The sequence below is a fragment of the Protopterus annectens genome, chromosome 10.part0 (genome assembly GCF_019279795.1).
Source record: "Protopterus annectens isolate FY-2018-M chromosome 10.part0, PAN1.0, whole genome shotgun sequence".
Classification (NCBI taxonomy): domain Eukaryota; kingdom Metazoa; phylum Chordata; order Ceratodontiformes; family Protopteridae; genus Protopterus; species Protopterus annectens.
Window position 1 is genome coordinate 1289538836 of NC_056744.1, and position 12685 is coordinate 1289551520.

Consider the following 12685-nt stretch of genomic DNA (forward strand, 5'->3'; position numbering starts at 1 on the left):
ACACCTGTTTGTTTTTTAGGATTTACCTTTGTACTTTTGACAATCAGTGTGGCAATTGAGAAATATTTCCTTCTTGTAACTTGATGATCAAGGGATGTACTTCATTGTCTGCAAAAGTTCCTAGATCTCTAATAATGGTAATGAACTTAAGTGGAGTTCCATTAATGTGATAATCAGTGGAAAATTCATTTTTCCCAAATGTAACAACACTACATTTTTGGACCAAGTCTAAGGCCTTGGTCAGAACACTAGTTGCTGATACAATCTAGCTCTTCTGGAAGTGTTTGTAGAGAAATCAATAATGTTATCCAGTCTGGAGTCATCTGCAGGCTTGGTTTACCAGAATCCTTGGACATCTGTCATCACATCAGAGAAATAGACGTGAAAGAGAAGGTGACCCAGTAGAAAATCCTGAGGGACTCCACTAGTGACTAATTTACTAGATGAGAAGGCACCTCTAGCTCTTACACTGTGTGCCCAGACAGCCAGTTTGCAAGTAATATAGGTCCAGATATTTATACTGGTAAGTTTATTTTATTTTACATTTGTTAACCAGGAAAGTCCAGCTGGATACAGGTCCATTTTCAGCAAAGGCCCAGGGAGAAAAGCTCCACCTGTACATAGATACAGAAGACTTACAGTTGTAGTTATTTATACAATTACATACAGATCCATGTTCCAGATTTGTTGGAATACATATGTAAAAACCTTACAATTGTTACATTTCATATTAGAACATAAACATTTTTACTAGTACAAAGCTGAGCAAGGTAGCATATCATTAAGTAGTACTATACATTAGAGTGAGACAGCTGATGTTACAGACTTATTATAAGACAGTTTCTACAAGTAGCCAGGGAATATAGTAATATAAAGTAAATAGAGCGGTGGTGGTGCTGCGGTAGCATTGTTGCCTCACAGTAAGACATTGTCCTGTTCGATTCTTAGCTAGAGCGTCTTCTGCGTGGAGACATGCGTGAATGGGCGTACCTTCATTGAAGGTTGCGCATCAGGGCTGGCAGCTCGGCACGTAAAAATCTACTGCCAATCATTAGCGGACCGGAGTTCCACTGTAGCGACCCCTAACCGGGAAAAGCCGAAAGACACAACAACAACAAAACAACAACAAAAAAAGTAAAATAGTGAGTAGGTTAGTCTGGGTTTGTACAGGGGCACAACCAATTCATTTTTAGGTGTGTTTTGAGAGACATTTTAAATTGGATTATGGAGTGGGCTGCTGTAAGTTCAGCGGGGAGTAGGTTTCAGATTTTGCCAGCAGAGTTGGAAAATAGTGACTCACCAGCTAAGTTATTGGATTTAACAGTTTGTACTAGCATTTTGTTAGAAGAGTGGAGTGTTTTTAGGTTACTGTAGGGGGGTGATTATATTTTTGGGTATGGATGTGATTTCTGGCTGATAGAGGACTTTGTGAGCAACTATTAATTGGTTATACTGAAGTTGAGAGGGTAACTCTAGCCAGCCTAGGGATCGTAGGTTAAGACAGTGGTGTGTTCTATATGCTGAACTTGTGGCAAATCTGGCTATATTATTATAGCAACTATTGAGTTTATAAAGGCCAGATTTACTTAGGTTTGTAAAAATTGGGGAGGCATAAAGAACGGTTGGTAGTAAATGTGTATGGACAATCACTGACCTAGCAGTTGGTGTGAGGACTGGCTTAATTCTATATAAAGAGCCAAGTTTCTTATTGACTGTTTTAATAGTTCTATTGATGTGGGCATCAAATTTAAGGTTATTGTCAACTATTACACCTAATAACTTTGTAGTAGATTCTGGGGAAATTATGGTGCCATTATTAGATGTTATGGTAAATGATGGCATAGGGACTTTCCGAGAGGGGGGTGAAGAGTAACAGTTTTGTTTTATTTGGATTTAATAGAAGACACCGATCAGTGAGCCAGCTTTCAACTTTGTTAAAAGTATTTTGGGATAAGGTCTGTAAGTCTATCAGGGAGGTGGCAGAACAGATTAGGGGAGAGTCATCTGTATATTGAATGTAGGTTGCTTTGGGTTCATAGGTTCACAGTTCATAGTTTAGTACTAAGCTAACTGCCCTTTCGAGCCATTTTAAGCCTAGCCAATTATCCCTTGTGGGACACAAACCCTGGACCTTGTGTTTGTAAGGCAAACACCTTAGCCATTAAGCCACCCTCCCAACCCTATGGGGATGACTGTATGGAGATCATTAATGAATGGAAAATAGGAGAGGTCCTAGTATAGACCCTTGAGGCACACCAAGGGTGATTGACAAAAGGGAGGATAGGCTATCCCTTCATAGCACAGCTTGTTGTCGACCACTTAGATAGGAATAAAACCAGCAAAGTGCCAGGTTATCTATATTGAGAGTTTTTAGTGTCCATAGGAGTAGTTGATGATTTACCATGTCAAATGCCTTGGATAGGTCATGAAAGAGGGCAGAGGTGAGCTTGTTATTATTACGACTTTGATTTATTGTGTGAGAGAAGGAAATAAGGGCTGAAGTTGTACTATGGTGGGGGTCTAAATCTGTGATGAGAGGGGGCTAGGAGATTGTCCAGATTAAAGCAGTGTAAGTGTTGCTTATGAATACATTTTTCCCTAATTTTAGCCAGAGGTGACAGAATGGCAATAGGCCAGTCATTTGATAGTTCAGTGGAATTACCCCTTTTATGGAGAGGAATAGCATGGGAAATTTTCCAGATGGAGGGGATATATGCTTCTGAGATGGTTCTGTTGATTAATATTGAAATGGGATATGCAAATAGGTCTGCAGCTTTTTGAAGGTATTCAGTGGGGAGTAAGTCTGTTGATAGGGTGGTGGGTTTCAGTTTCTTGAATAACTATCTTATACGTGATATTGGTACTGGTTGAAAGTTAAAGGAGAGGTGAGTGTTGGATATAGGGTCAATTGGGTTTGGGTTATTGGGTACTAGTTGGTAGGCAAGGGATTGAATAGTTTCTGTAAAGAAAGTGTTATAGGTGTTGGCAATATTTTCTGGAGGCTTTTGGAAGGAAGTCAAGGGGGTATGGGTAGTAGTATGTCCTGGGTGGAGAAGATTGTTTATACTGGACCAGAACTGTTGTGGTCAATTTTGGTGTTTTGTTGCAGGTTATAGTAATATTTTTTTTGTCTAGAACAATAGACTTTTTTGTATCATTCCTTAGCTGTTTATATATACGTTGGTCCTTTGGGGATTTAGTGGTTATCCAAGAGGTCCAGGCTTTATTTCTACATACAATTTTTTGTCTAGTTTCTTCAGACAGCCACGGTGCCACATTTTTATTGATTCTGATAGTCCAGGTAGGTGTATGGTTATCAAGGATAGTAAGAAATGTGGAGTTGAAGTACGAAACTGCTTCATGTAATGGGAGTAGTTTTAGACAAGACTAGTTACATGACTGGAATTCTTTTTGGAATTCAGTTTGATTAAAGTTCTTATTGTTCCTAATAGTATTGAAGCTAGGTATTTGAGGGATATCAGTTTTTTGCTTGAGTAAATAAGTGAGGAAGTGATCACTTATTTCCTCAGGTTGGGTGCCTGCTTTATACATTTGGGGGTGGCTATTTATGAGAATCTAGTCTAGTATACTTTCTTTGATGTTGGGATTACTAATTCTAGTGGTGGATGATATGACCTGGGTGAAGTCATATAAATTTATGTGGGTGGTAGGGAAGTCTGAGGAACAGATGTTCCAGTCAATATTAAAATCTCTGAGAACAATGGTTTCTTGTGGGCAGTTTATGGACAGCCATTGTAGGATGTCCTCAAGGGTATTTGTGCTGTTACCTGGTGGAATATAAATGCAGACAATGTTTATAGATTTGTGTTTGTTGATTTGTAGCTTTGTAATAAGTAGTTATGCATTTTCAGTTTGAGGAGCTTGTGGAAAATTGGAGATAGTTACATTAAGTATAGCTTTATATAAAACAGCTACCCCCTCCCTTCCTAGAGGTGTGATCCAGTCTTAAAATATTGTAACCTGGGGGTATAACGTCATTGTCAGTGGTGGGTGGCTTAAGCCAGATTTCAGTAGGGCATAGCATATCTGGGGAGTGTACAGCCACTAATGCATGCAAGTAATGGATTTTATTATTTAGGTTTCTAATATTTAGGTGACAGATCATGAGAGAGTTGAAGGTTTTGTTTAAGTTTTGCAGGATAGTGGGGGTATTATTTATAAGGCCAGTTGCATCAGGTGGAGTTGGACATGGGTTGGGGTGAATGTCCCTATCAATTATGAGGTTAGTTTGTGAATTGATTACGTGTTTCTGGAGTTTGAATAAGAGTTTGTAATATTATTTAGTTCTAGGGTTAACATACCTGGCTCAAATGGGATGTTGTATTTTTGTAGTAAGGGAGTTAGATGGGGGGGGGAGTAGTGGGTGATTAAAGTTGTTTGATAGATCAGGAGTATTGGTCTGGGATCTGGGGTAGTAAGAGCCTGGGAGGATAAGATTTTCATAGGCTGTGAGAAGATAGGTAATTTTCAGCAGGGGTCTAAGGCAATAGGAAGGTTTAATTTGAAAGGTGAGGTTAAGGTTTGTAGAGGCATTGTAGAGGTTTTTAACTAATGAATGTTTAAAAATGGTGATGGAAGTGCAAGAGACAAGGGTATAGTAAAGAAGTAGGGAGGGTTTTGTATTTAGGGTAGGTCCTATGACTAACTAGGGAAATGGTGATTAGTTCTGTGGAGAGGGTGTGGCAATGTAGCTATAAATTTAGCAGCACTAGGTGTGGGTGAGATTTGGGGGCAGGGTGGGGCACAGAGCGAGCCCGAGCGGAGCGAGGGCAAGCGCAGCAGGGCTAATCCAAACCACAGGAGCTTTAAGGTCTGTAAGTAACAGAATCCTTTAACCTTTATTTCTAGGTTTATGCTGTACTTTAACCTTTAATGCTATGTTTTATGCTGAAAGCTCTATTTTGATGTTTGATAAAAAATAGACAGAGAGTTAGTAAAAATAGAGCTAAACTGGTGAAAAGAAGCTAATGGTAAAAACAGTTTCATTTCTGGTGTTTGTCCAAATTAAAGAGCCATTTATGTTTGTGGGCTTCTAGGCTATAGGCACAGGCTGTAGACTCAGTTCAGCTACTCGGTATTAACTTTTTTAGAAGATAATGACCTGTAGCAAATTCTTTTCTAATGAGGGATATGGCAGGTAAGATTGCTTGTTGGTTTCAGGGTGGAGTTTGTCTTCCCTGTGTTCTGAGCCGTTCAAGGTAAAGACAGGTAGGGTGATCAGACCTGATAAGGGATAGCTAGCTAGCACCTTATTTTACCTTAATACAAATTAAGAACTACTTTAGCTATATGATCTATCTGGTAAGCTCTCACTTTAAGGTAGGACAGCATTTAACTGTAAACCAAAATTCAGTAGAGACATAATAGTAAACTTTCAATCCAATGCAAACACAATATTTTTTCTGTGATTTCCCTTAAATATATCTTTCTAGCTCAGTTTAGTCATTAGCTATTTGGACAACTCTTCATTCGCTGTTACAGTGATACACTTATACATAGAATTACAGCAACTATGCAGTATTCGTAGAACAGCATTTTCTAACTGCCTTAAGCTTTCAGAGTGCAGCAAAATTACTTTATTAGTAGTCACTAATGTCTAAAATCTAAGCAGTTCACTTTACAATGATTTATAGTTACTTGCTTGCTAAGTTAATCAACAATGTCTGCATGCTGACTCGTAATGAATGCCTTGGCAAGGTTAAGATAAGTGGCAAGCACAGAATGACCAAGCCAAAAAATGGCCAGCATTCCAGTGAGCACTTCAAAATTCTTTAATAGCGTTCCTCTGCCAGTAAAGTATTTTGAACTGTTATGTAAAGGGCTTTCTTTTTTCTTTAGTTTTACATTGATTTAGCCAAGCATCTTTGTGTGGTTATAGTTTCATTTTTCATTTTGAGATATGGGGAGCATGACTTACCATAAACAGCATTAGAAACACTCATAAACTGAGGTAATCAAATAAATCAAGCAATACCTACCCTTCACAAAGCCATACTGAGTATTTGTAAGTTGCAAATTTTGCTATTAATGATATTGATTTAGATCCATTGTATGATTTTACAGATAATATTACTATGGCTAAAAAGATGACATGTTATAGGTCAGTTGGTTGTGTGTCCCTTATGTAAAGGCACCACAACTGCTCTGCTCCAGACCTCAGGCACATATCCTGTGGATAGACTGAGAATAAAAAAATCTTAAAGCCAGTTTCATTAGTATAGTATTGTTGTGTAAATTGTACTTACCATAACAGTAGATGTTTGAATTCCTAACTGTTGAAGTAGCCTTTTGGATATATGGGTTGAATCTTGCCCAGGTACAACAACCAGCCTGCTTCACAAAGCTCTGGTTCAGTCCCTCGCCTTAACTCTGACTGCTGATTGGACAGCCCAGAGGAAAGACATCAGCAGTTAAATCTTCAGGACTTTCTTGATCATACAGTGAAAAGAGCATACTCATCCTGAACCTCTACAAGATATAAACAGTAATAAATAACTTTATATCCCAACAACTAACTATATGAAGAAGTAAGTGTAAGGTGGGTGGGTGTGGCTACTGAACCAGTGAGGAATTTGAACATCGAATGTTATGGTATGTACAACTTCAACACCTATATTCTCGCTGCTGCAGTAGCCTTTTGGCTATATGAGTTGTTTACCAAAGTCTAGCCAAACTATGAGGAGTAAGAAAGAGGATCCAGGAGCTCCAGGGGAATGATCCTAGCAAGGCCATACCTGAACTAGGAAAAGGAATCCAGTTTTTAATGCTTTGCAAATGTATGTACTGTCTTCATGACTGTTATTCGCTATGGGGATGATATATCATATCATCTATTGTGACAGGGATGATACGTCATATTATCAATTGTGACTCAAAAAAGTTTAGTGTGTGGTACAATTTCAGTGTTAGTGTTATTGGATGAGGTGATGTTAAACTGGTCTTTACTTTGTGAGTGTGATTTAAGAGTAAAAGGGAGAAACAAAGTTTTTTTTCAGGGAGCTTCAGTAGTTGGTGTGTTTTGCCTAGCCCGTTTCACTTGACTGTGGAGGATTCCTAGGTCAGTTTTTGTAATCTGTGCAGAGTAGTGGCATAGCAGATTAATGTAGAATCATCAGCATATTGTATCAGAGTAACATTTTTGGCTGCTGATTGTAGATCCATTGTTTCTCCTGTTACAACCTATTACTTCACTTTTTGTATATATAGCTATGTACTATTCCACTGAGTACATTATGTTTTTCTTATCCATTGTATTCATAAGATTGTTTTGTTCTGTAATATTGTTAATTTGTCTCTATTCATATGTATTTGTATGTCTGTTTGGGGCTTTTCCCCTCAGGTCTCCACTGAAAAAGGGTAAATTTTTAACCAGCTGGACCAACCCGGTTAACAAATGTGAAATAAATAAATAAATATATTAAACAGAAACATCAGCTATGACAGGTACAAAGGTGGAGGAATCCTCTGCCACTTGACAGCTTAGTACCTGTATAATAAGTTTCTTTTAAAATCAGGAGACTGAGGTAAGACAGAGACCTAGAAAAGACAGCTTCTGTAGCAGTAGGTGAAGGGAGTCAGTGATGAATGCCTTTGAGTCAATAAATAGTAAGGAAACTAGATTGCTGTAATTTCATTTTTGATTGATGGTGTCATTTAAATGCAGTAAGGCTATAGTGGTACTATGATTGATTCAAAAACCATGTTGTATTGTTGAAGGAAGATTATTTACACTGAAGTAGTTAAATAATTGAGTGTGTTTTAATTTTTCATAGGATCATAGGGAGTAACTAGGCTAATGGCCATATGGCCTTTACAAGCCTAGCCAAGTTCTACCGTTATTTCCATGATCAGCACCTATTGCCCCTGTCCAAGAGGGAGACAGTGGAACACCTGGGGTGCATTTACAGTTACCCATCCAATCAGCCAGACTGCATTTGAAAATGCAAGGATTTTTTCATGGATTTTTGATATGTGAAGTAGTATAGCAATTGGCCTGAAATTAGCATAGTCATTAGATGAGCCTCCTTTGTTAAGTGGCACCATATATGCCTTTTTCCATATTCTGGGGACATGACATTCATTAATGGATCAACTTATTAATATGGTTATGGAGTAAGCAAGGTCCTTGGTAGCCATTTTCATATATTCTTATGGAAGACTGTCTGCGGCCAAGGTTATGATTTTTCAGTTTGAAGGGGTGTTTTTTTACTATTAGGGTTACATAAGAGTCAGGGAGCAGGGTTCAATTTAACTTTTTTCTTACTTTCTTGGGGGACATGTTCATTTAGTATGGCAAGGAAGAATTTATTAAATTCAAGTTCTATTTCATTTCGAAGTAGTATTTTTAGAAATGTCCAGTTGTAAGATTTAAGAGTAGAGGTAAACGCCTCTCTACTAAAGTTAGTTAGGTTGTGCACTTAGGTGAACTGGTGTTACCTAGGGGAGTGGCTAGGGATTCTATTGGTAAAAGACGGTAGATGGTCACTTAAGGTCTCAGGTAGGATGTCTGTGATGGAGATATTACCAGGTGTGATTATAGTCTTCAGTCTAACAGTGATATTCTGTTTGTGGGTTTATTGTATGTGGTTGGAGTCTCTATGAACTAAGCTGCAGAGGTTAATGCTTGCAGTGGGATGGCAGATGTAGCTTTGAACTAGTCTATATTGAAGTCTCCTAAGATGAGGGTTTCATGCAATATATTGATGTTAGTTCTTGTAGGGATATATATATACTGCAATAATACACAGGCTCTTATATGAGTTAAGTTTTAATAAGGAAATAAGGATGTCTGCATTGTTGAATTGGGACTGGTGGTGCTGATACAAAGAGATGTTTTCATAGTTATATATTATATATTTATATATATAAATATTATTATATTATATATATATCATATATATATATATATATATATATATATATATATATATATATATAAAATCATACATATTTTAACCCATTGCTCTATGTTTTTTGTTTTAGTAGTACTGAGGTGATAATGGCTGTGGGTGGTAATTAGGGCTTGTTCTTGAAATCAGCCAGGATGGGGTGGCTGTCTCCACAGATCTGTATTGAAGTTAGGAAATAATGACTGGGAATCAACTTATTAATTTGATGCTTCTTTTTTATTCCTGGTGTGTAGTAGTTTCTTTGGTTTTAGGACAGCAACTTTGAAGAGGTGGAGATGAGAAGAATTGTAGAGATGATGAAGTATGGTAACTGTAGATGTGGTGGACACATTCCTGGAAGTGTTAGAGGTGGGTTTGTGTATATAATGAGTACACAGTGGTTTGTGATAGCATGTATGTTGTGTGAGTATGAGCAGTATAATGACTTGTACTATGAACATGACATGGTATCAAGGGGATGTTAGTGATACGGATAAAGGTTTAGGTAGTGATGGGTTAAGGCTAGATAGGCTGGTGCTAGAAAAAAGAGATATGATGTTCTAAATGTTCATTGACAATGTGACTGTTGTGAAGGAAGTTAGTAATTTTATCGGAGTGCACAGAGATGCAGAAAGTGTAGAGTGACTCAGTAGTGTAATGATATAAGTAGAAATACAGGAAGAAAGTGGAACAGAGTAATGAAAGTGAGGGTTTTATATGTATATAGTGGTGATACGTTTTAGAGCTAGAGGAAGATGTAAAAGGAGAAGGAGGAAGTGATGTAATTGTTGTTTCAGAGTGGAAGTGATATAATAGGAGACATGAAGGGAGAAGAAGGATGTCATGTAAGGATTATTTTAGATGGTAAATGATGTAGGTTGTGTAGTTGTTCCTTTGTGGTGTGCTGGGTAAATAGGCTGATGCACGATATGATCAGTTGTGTATAGATATAAATGTAGATGAAGAGGGGGCTGGGTTGGAATTGGAAATAGGGTAGGCAAGCAAAGAGAGCCCTAGCATGGAGATGATGAACAAAACGGGTTCTCCTGACAACATGTGTGCAACAACAAGAAAAATAATCATTCAAAGTGAAGAAAGCAGAAAGTATATGTCCTAATATACTGAAAGATTGCAGTGTAAGATACGAATTAAAGTGTCAAGGTACTGTAAGGGTGGAAAGGAATCCATAATAGGGTAGAGAGATTAAGTGGGAGTATTAGATTGGAGAGACCAAAATGTTTGACAGGCAAAAGTTTGTTGTCATGGTTAGAGTTTCAAGTTAAACTTAGTATGAGTTTAAAAGGGAGTTCTAGCTTTTAATCTTCCCTAAATCAATCAGTGAGGTGGAATGTTTAGGGATAGAAAGACAAGTTATTTTCACTCTGACTGCTTAAAGTCAGTCACAGCATTACATTTTATTCTTATGGGAGCATCATTTACTGGAGGTCTGCTAATTCAATGAAAATGCGGCTCTTCTAACAATGTGTTCCCTTAGCTGGTGCCCAGTCATTACTTCAGTATTGTTTTATTGCAAGCTGGCAAAATCTCAGCAGATGTGTGTTGCTGAGTAAATCGCTTTTGCCAGCAAAGTTTTGTTCTGTGAAAGTAGAATATGCTAGAGTTTTAAATTAGCTTAAACTAAAGCAGTGTGCAGTCTGAGAGTTGATGGTGGTGGGGGGATTCCAGCAGTTTCAACACTTGCAAGATAATAAGAAGCACAGTCTTGGAAGAACGGATCTTAAATTAGGTTGATGAGTTTGTTCAAAGGTACACATGGCTAATTTTTCTAGCGCAAAGTTTAGATCCCAGGAAGGGGCCACCTGTTTTCTAGGTGGTCTAATATGTGAATTCCTCTTAAAAAACTGTTTTAACAAAAGGGAGAGGAAAGGGGAAGATCCTGGAGCAGACTTGCTGAAATGGATGGAACATGTCCATGACAGAGGATTAAGACAGGCTAGAGAAAAGTAACTCAAACAAATAGTTCAGAATCATGGTAAAAAATCCTGAATAGAGCCCTTGTTATTGTCTTAGAACCAACTGGAAATCTTTTCCATTTGCCAATATAAGATTTTCTAGTAGCAGGTTTTCATAGTTTCATAGGCTCACGAGTAAGTACAAGGCTAGCTGCCCTTGCAGACCATGTTAAGCCTAGTCAAGTTCCTTTTTTGTTTTCTTGCTTCCTTTAGTACCCCCTGTACATTGTCATGAAAGATGTGCTTAAAAGGAATCAAAATTGAATCATCCAGTTAGTTGAATCATCTTGACTGAGATGGTCCAGTCTGTGGAAGGGAAAACCACTGTTGCCTGATCCAAAAGCCAGTCACCACAATGATTTCTGGAGAATCTTCAGAATATTTGGAATTACCCTGGGTATCAGTGGAAAGGATGGAAATGCATAAACAAATATTCCACAGGTATGAAAATGTATCTGTGTTTCAGCCTTCCCTTCAAGGAGCCCTGGTAAAGAACTTGTTCAGCAGTTTGTTTGAAAGGAGGCAATCAGACCTAGTTGAGGTGTTCTCCACAGCTGGATCATCTAGTGCAACCCACCCCCCATTCAAGTTCCATGCGCGATGGTCTGTCCTGGCTTGCTTAGCTTGTCTACTACTACATTTTGCTCTGACTGAATGTAAGATGCTTGGAAGGTTACGCAATATGGTAGAGCTACCTTCCGAGGTGTCATATCCAGCCTGCACACAGGGTATGACTTGATGCCTACCTTCTTGTATATGTACCTCACCATTGTGATATAGGCTATAATCCTGAAGATGTCCTGGGGACCACAGATAATGAAGTGATTTTTAAGGCATAGATCACAGTCAACATTTCTTTAACATTTATGTGCTTTGACCTGTCTGAGAAGTTCCACAGACCTTGCACCTTTACCCTGATAGAAACTTTTACCCAAACAAAACCTAAGGCATATGTAGTTATAGACTGAGTGGAGATCTGAAAAGAAAATGGGAGATCTGGTTTTTGAGCCATTTGGTGTCTCTACTACACCATCTCCATTTCTGTTTTCACAAAACCCAAAATTGGAATCTGAAATTCCAGGGAATGTTGGGCCCATGTGATTTTTACAAACTGTTGAAATTTTCTCATATATAACCTGGTGAGTGAAATTATGAGCATTATACAGGCCACAAACCATAGAATCCTAAGATATTCTCTTGCAGAAGTCTGAGACTGATTGGAGAAGTGCAGGAAAGTTTCCAGGTAAAAATCCACCTTCTCTTGTATAAGAAAAATCTTTTACTGAGAAGTGTCTATAAGGTAGCCTATAGACAGAATTATGTGTGATTTAGTTAAGGAGGATTTTTGTACATTTATCTGGAATCTCAGACTGGTAAGATGCTATGATACCCATGTTAAGGACTCTTGACATCTGGGAAAAGACACTGCAAAGTCATCTAAATAAGGAAACATGTAAATGCCATTCAGTTTGGAAGGAACCATGACCAGAGCTAGCCATTTTGTTAACACTCTTGAAGCTGTAAACAAGCCAAAGGGTAATATATACATAGAACTGATAATGTGAACCAGATACTGAGAATCTGAGAAACTTGAGGAAGCCTGTGGCTATGGGAATATGATGATAAGCATCTTTTAGGTCTGCTGTTACCATGACACTCAAGGGAGGTTAGAGGGGAAGTGGTGTTTGAAGGGTCAGCATTTTGAAATTTGTATTCTCATATACAGATTGAGAAAGGAAAGATCCAGAAATGGTCTCCACGAAAGTTCTTTTGTTGGTACCAGAAACATTCTGAAATAAATCC